The 7,048-nt window shown below is 35.7% G+C and overlaps 1 long non-coding RNA gene across 1 annotated transcript; it reads left to right on the forward strand.

Annotated features, from left to right (window-relative positions):
* Positions 1-4,507: 4,507 nt before the first annotated feature.
* On the forward strand, positions 4,508-6,420 carry LOC104645014 (uncharacterized). Its single transcript, XR_738923.3, has 3 exons — positions 4,508-4,687; positions 4,859-4,945; positions 5,047-6,420. It is a non-coding gene; the product is annotated as an uncharacterized lncRNA (long non-coding RNA).
* The last annotated feature ends 628 nt before the right edge of the window (positions 6,421-7,048 follow it).

A 7,048-nucleotide genomic window follows, 5' to 3' on the forward strand; every position in this document is an offset into this window, starting at 1 on the left:
GTTCGAGGTTTGCTTTGTTAGTTTCCGCATTACACTTGCTTATTTTCTGTCCTAACAAATGGTATCAGAACAAAATTCAATGATGGAGTCGGTTCAGTGGTTCGATGATTGAACCATATTAGAAAGAGGTGTTCATCTTGACCGATTTAGTTCTAGCCACAGCCTTTGTATTGAAGATTTTGTTGGACAAATTATTTCACAGAGATTCTCTGTGTCCAGACATAGATTTGATGGAGGAGATTATGGAGAGGAGAAGCAAACTGTTGAAGATTATGCAAAGAAGGTAGACAAATTTATTTTGTCAGATATTCAGGTCAAGGGGGAGATTTATTGGGTTTTAATTGCCCTAATTTCTTATCATAAATAGGTTTTTCTTTTACGAAAAGTTTTTGGAATGACTATCTTTTTTCTTGTAGGAAAATGTTTAGGACTCTATAAATAAAGGCTTGTTCATTCTAAATTAATTAGCATTCACAATATAGTCTTAAGGGCTTTGAGAGTTTAGGTTAGGGGGATAATTTGTGGGTCACAAGCTTGATACGTTATCACTTGTGTGAACCTCCTATGTATTCCGAGTGAATTGGTTGAGGCTGTTTCTCTCTGTATTTTGTACTCTCGTATTTATAGTGGATTGCTCATCTTTTTTGAGGGTGTAGGTCGATTGACCGAACCACGTTAAATCTCGTTCGAGGTTTGCTTTAATAGCTTTCGCATTACACCTGCTTATATTCGATCCAAACACTTATAAGCCCGACCAATATAAGTCTTTGACCTTTGAGGCTTGATTAGGGTCGGCCCATGGGGCAAAACTTTTTATTCAAGGCTAACGTACACTAGTATATAATCTAATAACTTAAATACGTGTTATGTTGTAATATCATGAATCTTATCAAATTTTGGTTCGTCTACCATACATATATCTCAAAATTAGGATAATATGTTGTAGTTACACTCTATCCAGGTAGATTTGCATATATCTAAGAAACATAGGCAAATCTCGCGCCCTTGGCTCCCTCTCATCTTTCTTATCACTCTCGTCTCACTCGCGTATCTGTTATGCGAGATACATGCTAATTAGACTAGATTTCTTGCTAATGTTATTGAAACAACACAATTGTTTGTCGTATTTGATTTGAAAATCTTCTCATTTTCTTGATGCTAAAGGATTATAAGTTTAAAAAGAAAAAAGACATTAAGTGACACCTAAAGTTATTCCAAATTTTCAAAAAGATATGTTCCTATTACCCCACAAAACATCTCAAATTCATAATAAATACACACCTTTTACAAAATTTGCATTCTCAATACCTGAGCGTGAATCTCGCCCTAATTAATAATATAAAAACATTTTTTCCAACCTTTTTAGTTAAAAATGGATAAAATATTAACATATTCACATTTTTAATCATGACCCGCTCCATTTAACTCTAAACCCCTTTAAAATTTTAACTCTACTCTCTCTCTCTCTTTCTCTCTCTCTCTCTCGTTGATGATCAAAACCCTAAAGCATTTTAATAGTCACAATAAATTTATTTTGCGGTGATAATTTTTTGAATTATGGAGTCAAAACGAAGAAGTGAAGGCTCACATGTTAATTGCTTCTTGATTTGAATTCAAATTTTGATTTAATTTGTTCTTTTTATAATCAACAAATCATTTTTATAGTGCTTTGTCGTTATTTTCTTCTTGTGCTATATATTATTTCATGTGTATGTAGTGTTCATTTATGACTGATTTGAGTTTGAATGTTTCTTCACTAATTTAGTTTTGGAATTCGTTTTCAATTTCACTTTCAGGATTTACAAATTAGTTGATGTCATAACTATTAAATTCAAATAAAAAAATGAAAAAATTGAAGCTAGTAAAGCTAGATGAAAATTTCATTGAGGATGGAGAATTGTTTTGTTGTTGTAGATGCAAAGCTCTTCAACATATATCAATGGAGGTTTTGGAGAAGATGAGAAATGAGTCTTTTAATAAAGAAGAAAATTCAAATTGTCAGCGCCATGTGACATTTTTACACTGATTTGGGAATATTTTTACTCCTCCACGCGCCTATCAAATGTGAGAATACAGGTCTTCTAAAAATCGGTCAAAAGTGTTTATTTATTATAATTTTGATAGTTCCATGGGGTAATAGGACACCCGCAAACTTTAGATGTCTTTTAGAAAACTCAAGGGGTGCAACTGGCTCCTAATGCCAAAAATCAAGCCCGACTCGACCCTACTGAACCATTTGCTACTAGCGCGTGGAAGCCACATGAAATCAAGAAAACAAACAAGTATATCTCGGCTTAAAATTAAGCCCTCGTCTGGAAAGGCCCCTGTTAATTTATCTACAAAAGAAACAACTACTTCCAAGAGTTCATGTAAATAAATAGCTAACTAGCACAACAGTCCTTATTGGGCAGCCAAGGCCACCAAATATCTATTCGAAAACCTAAATGTATAGATCAAGATAATACACCAAATAACTCACAAGTTTCAATAAACCAACAAACTAGGTCAGTATGGCAGTAACGTACTTATAGTCCCCACAGACTAGTATCCAAGCCTCTAAGAGTATAAAAGATCGGTGAGACATAGCCCCATCCTACCCATAAAGATATATACAACAAAAGCTAACAAACCACCCAACTTTGGCAGCTCGGGAGGACAGGGACTAGCTAAACAGATAGATGTCAATCCTTCTCCTGAGGAGGTCTACTGGGTCGTCTGTCGGGACCTGCATGCATGAATGCAGCGCCCCCAGGAAATGGGCGTCAGTACAAACTAATGTACAAAGTATGAAACGTTATAGAATAAATGAGCAAGTATCATAATATAACAAAACCAATCGCGTAAGGAAATTAAAATTTAGATAAGCATGCTAACCCACTATGACTCTAAAAATACTATCAAACAACAACCTGACCAAGCCCCCATAAGCTCAGAAGTTACAAAATACATACCACCTTTGTAGGCCCCCATAAGCCCAAAAGGTGCCAACCGATGTACATACCCTTACCAGTAGCCCCTTGTCTTTGTAAGAAGATACATAGCCCTTTTTGGCAAACATATAACCCCGTAGGCAGAGTATAGCCCTCTTAGGCAACATCATAGCTTTGTGGGTGCACATAACCTTCCTTTGCATCAAGATATCCCCTATAGGCAACACATAACCCTCTTTGTCATCAAAATAGCCGCGTAGGCAACACATAATTCTCTTTGGCATCAATATAGCCTCGTGGGCAACACATAGCCTCCTTGGCAATAGTATAGTCTTATTAGACGACATTATAGCCCTATATGCAGTTCAAAGCTCAATAACAAACCACAATTTCCTAAAGGCGACAACAAGCAATTGAATAGGCTAAAGGCAAACAATTTAGCTATAAATAATATGCATAAATAATCTCCAAGTCGTTTCTAACTTAGGATCGTTCTTAACATGTTATGAGTCCCTAAAATAAGGGTTTATAACCACTTAATCAGCTAACCACTCACAATTACATCTACAAGATCACCAACATTAACTGGACTGTGATATCACTCCTAAGCTCTAAATAAACATGTCAAACAAAGGGAACAACCTTAACATACCTTTTCCTTTATATTTTAAGCTAAAAATACCTCTGTCCGCACCACACTAAAAAAGGTAAAATCAATCAGTAATTAAGGATGAAAAATTACTACGACGACTCGACAATCGATTACGGATTCCTATCGAAAATTACAATCCAAGACCCAAGGTATTCGTAAAATGCTAAAAGGTGATTCCTACCTTTTATAATAGCTTGTATTATGTGTATGCTAGTTCTATTCATGTGACACTTGACATAGACTTATAGTATAGGTGAGGGAACATGTTTCTTATATGATTAGTGTTGGTTTAAACTAGATTTGAAGGTGATGTAACATCTTTCACGTGTACTGCAAGTTTACTCTGACAGAAGTATTTAAACTACAGATAGTAAGGTGGTAATTATGCTTAAAGTTGAAAGTTAAGTGCTAAGTTAAAGCAAAAGGGATTAATATTTTTCAAAAAATAGAATAAAATAAGTGAGTTTCTTGCTTGACTTAATTTAGCTAGTAGGTGACAAGTAGGGGCATCACCTGCTTTGACTTATCGACCAGCTCAAAGGATCAAGTAGGTGCATCACCTACTAAGAATCTTTTGACCATGTAATCGGGGTCAAGTACACTACCACTACTTGCATTAATCTGGCCCAACTAAGTATAATAATAGGAAAAATGGACATTCAAGGCCCAATAGTCTTACTTCCAAAAAGGCCTAAGTTAAAAGTCCAAGTAGGTGGATAACCTGCTTGCATTAATTATGGCCCAAATTGACAAGAATAAAGGGATAATTGACAGTAAGTCCCAACAAAGTTGAAGTCCCCAAAGGCCAAAGTTAAAAAGTCAGTAGGTGGGTCACCCACTTGACAATATATGGCCCAAAATTGACCAAGAAAGTCGGCCAATACACCTCTTTTTTAAAAGGGTAAAGATCAGATCTTTTGCACCATTTTTAACTTGTAAAAATTTTAGATTTCTTAAGTTTCTCTCTCGGTCTCTCTAGGCTTCAAACAGTGGCCCTAAAACACCTTAGGGTTCTTGAGTATTATCCCCCTTTTCAAGTAAAAGTTTGAAGGAGAGTTTTAGTTCTTAAAGTACGAGTTTAGAGGATAAATTTTCAGAAACTAAGGTAAGACTACTGCCCATTTTTGCCTATCTTTAAATACAAATTTAGGGTGGAAAATTTTATATATATCTATCAAGAACTAATGGATGGTGATAAATCCTTGTGTCAATATTCCCCTATTATGCTGAAAGATATTTAGAGATTGATAGTGGTTGTTTATGTAAATTGTTGTAGGAGGGAACTTGGTTATCTTGGCAAAGGATGTGGGAAGTTATATTAATGAATAGAAGAGGGGTGTGATGGTTCACCATTTGTGTAAAGGTTGTATGAATCTGCTTTCCGTCAAATGTTTAGCTAATAATTTTTGAGGACCTTAATGTGATTAGCTACTAACATTAGCTTAATCATGACTTATATTGTAGATTAGCACCCAAAAAGGAAGGTTGAATCGTGGTAGTTGAATTGGTCAGAAAATAAGGTATGTAAGATTATTCGATTCACTATTCTTCGGCATGAAATCTAGTACTTGCGATTAATATCGATAAGTGAATTTCCTAAGTTCTATTCCTAGTAAAGGAAACATAGTAGCATCGTACGATCTCTCGATACCTAGTGATATTTCCCCCTCTCCTTAGTGTATAGAATTACTTCATTTTATGTTTACTACTATACACTTGTGTAATTATCCTCCCATGTGGTGGTATAGAAATAGTATTTGCAAAAGCAAGTTTGGTGAATCCTCCTCTTAGTCAGTTGTAGTCAATTGTTTCATTTAAGCTCACAAGTAATGTGTCGATGTTACATAGCTCCTTATGTCAATGTTCCTGCCTTGAAGTATTATTGTCATGTCTTCTACTACTAGTTCGTATTTCCAAATCTCAAAAATTATTCTGACCACCAAAACAACAATCTCAAAAGAGTTATAATAATTATCCAAAAAACAATCTCAAAAAAGTTATGAACTGATACACAACAATCTTAAAGATTAAAGAACCTAAGTGAAGCAATATGTATAATTACGGGTGGCAGCCCAGGGGGTAGGGAAAATTCCTAGCATGGGTCGATCCTAATTGTTATATAAGGGTGTCAACTCAGGGGCGAAAGCCTAGCATGGACCGATCTCTATTGGTATCAAAAGGTGGCAGATCATGGGCGAAAGCTTAGCATGGGCCGATCCCAATTTGTGTAATTATGAGGACCTCATCCCATGGGTTAAAAGCCTAGCATGGGTCATACGATTCTACCACTGATTAGTTGGTCATTTGTATCACATGCCTTGTAAAGATCAGAATACACAAAAAGGTAAAAGACAAGAATGTAACATACATGATCCCACAAGAGTTAACAAAGGTGGTATTTATATTCTAATTTATGCACACATATATTGATACTTGGTTTCATTCGTACTCTTATTCTATATATGTTATTGCCTTACATATTCAGTATATTTTTTTGTACTCCGCTGCATTTCATGCTGCAGGAAAGGTACTCCAGCCAGTAGACCTCCTCATTAGGAGTACACGATACTTAACTACTTTTGGTGAGATCCAAGTTGATTCAGAGCTTTACTGAGTCCTTGGTAGATTCATTTTGGTATTGTATCATAGTTAAGGGTAACGCAGGGTCTGTCCCGACCTACTTTGAGGTTTCTATCTTCTAGAGGATTTGTAGACTTATGTATATGGTTCAGTTGGTTCTTAACAAGTTGTGGCCTCAACAGCCAAGTCTTGTATATAACTTTTGGGTCTACTTATGTTGGTTTTTATATCGCTACATCCTATGCGAACTTGTTATCAGGTGTATGTTTGTCTTAATGGGATTTGAGGCATCATACCTTATTTAAACAACCAGAACACTTGAATACAATCACCCCACTGAAAATAACCCTGCTGCCACAACCTCCACATACCAACACCGCTCAATTCACCATAAAAATTATACCAAAATGACGAGCTCGCGACGTTGTGCAGTTTTTGATAAGGAGTCAAGAAGAGATCATGAACACACAAGGATGATTTGAGGAGTAATTCTCCAATTTTTGTGGGTTTCTTACGGGTTGGAATGAATAAAAATGAATAAAATGCTCTCTTATAAGCTTCCACCAACTCAGGGGACCCACCTCACTAGCCTGCTTGCGTAACCTCGTAAAAATGCAAATATCTCTCTATTTTTGTAGTTGTATGAATAAACTCTTAGATGAGATAGAAACTAGACTTGTTGACCTTCAATTTAATGGGTCGTGGATGCCATAATTAATTATAAATTGGGAGATTTCTTACGAGACATTGAACCTAAATTTAAGAGAAAACTTTAAAAAGGAACTTACGATAGCTTTCTCCAACTTTTGTTATGCGACTTACCTTACTCTAAAACTTGATATACAACCCATGGACACTTAAAAAAATATGACATACCAAATCAGTT

Source organism: Solanum lycopersicum, chromosome 12 (genome assembly GCF_036512215.1).
Source record: "Solanum lycopersicum chromosome 12, SLM_r2.1".
Taxonomy (NCBI): Eukaryota; Viridiplantae; Streptophyta; class Magnoliopsida; order Solanales; family Solanaceae; genus Solanum; species Solanum lycopersicum.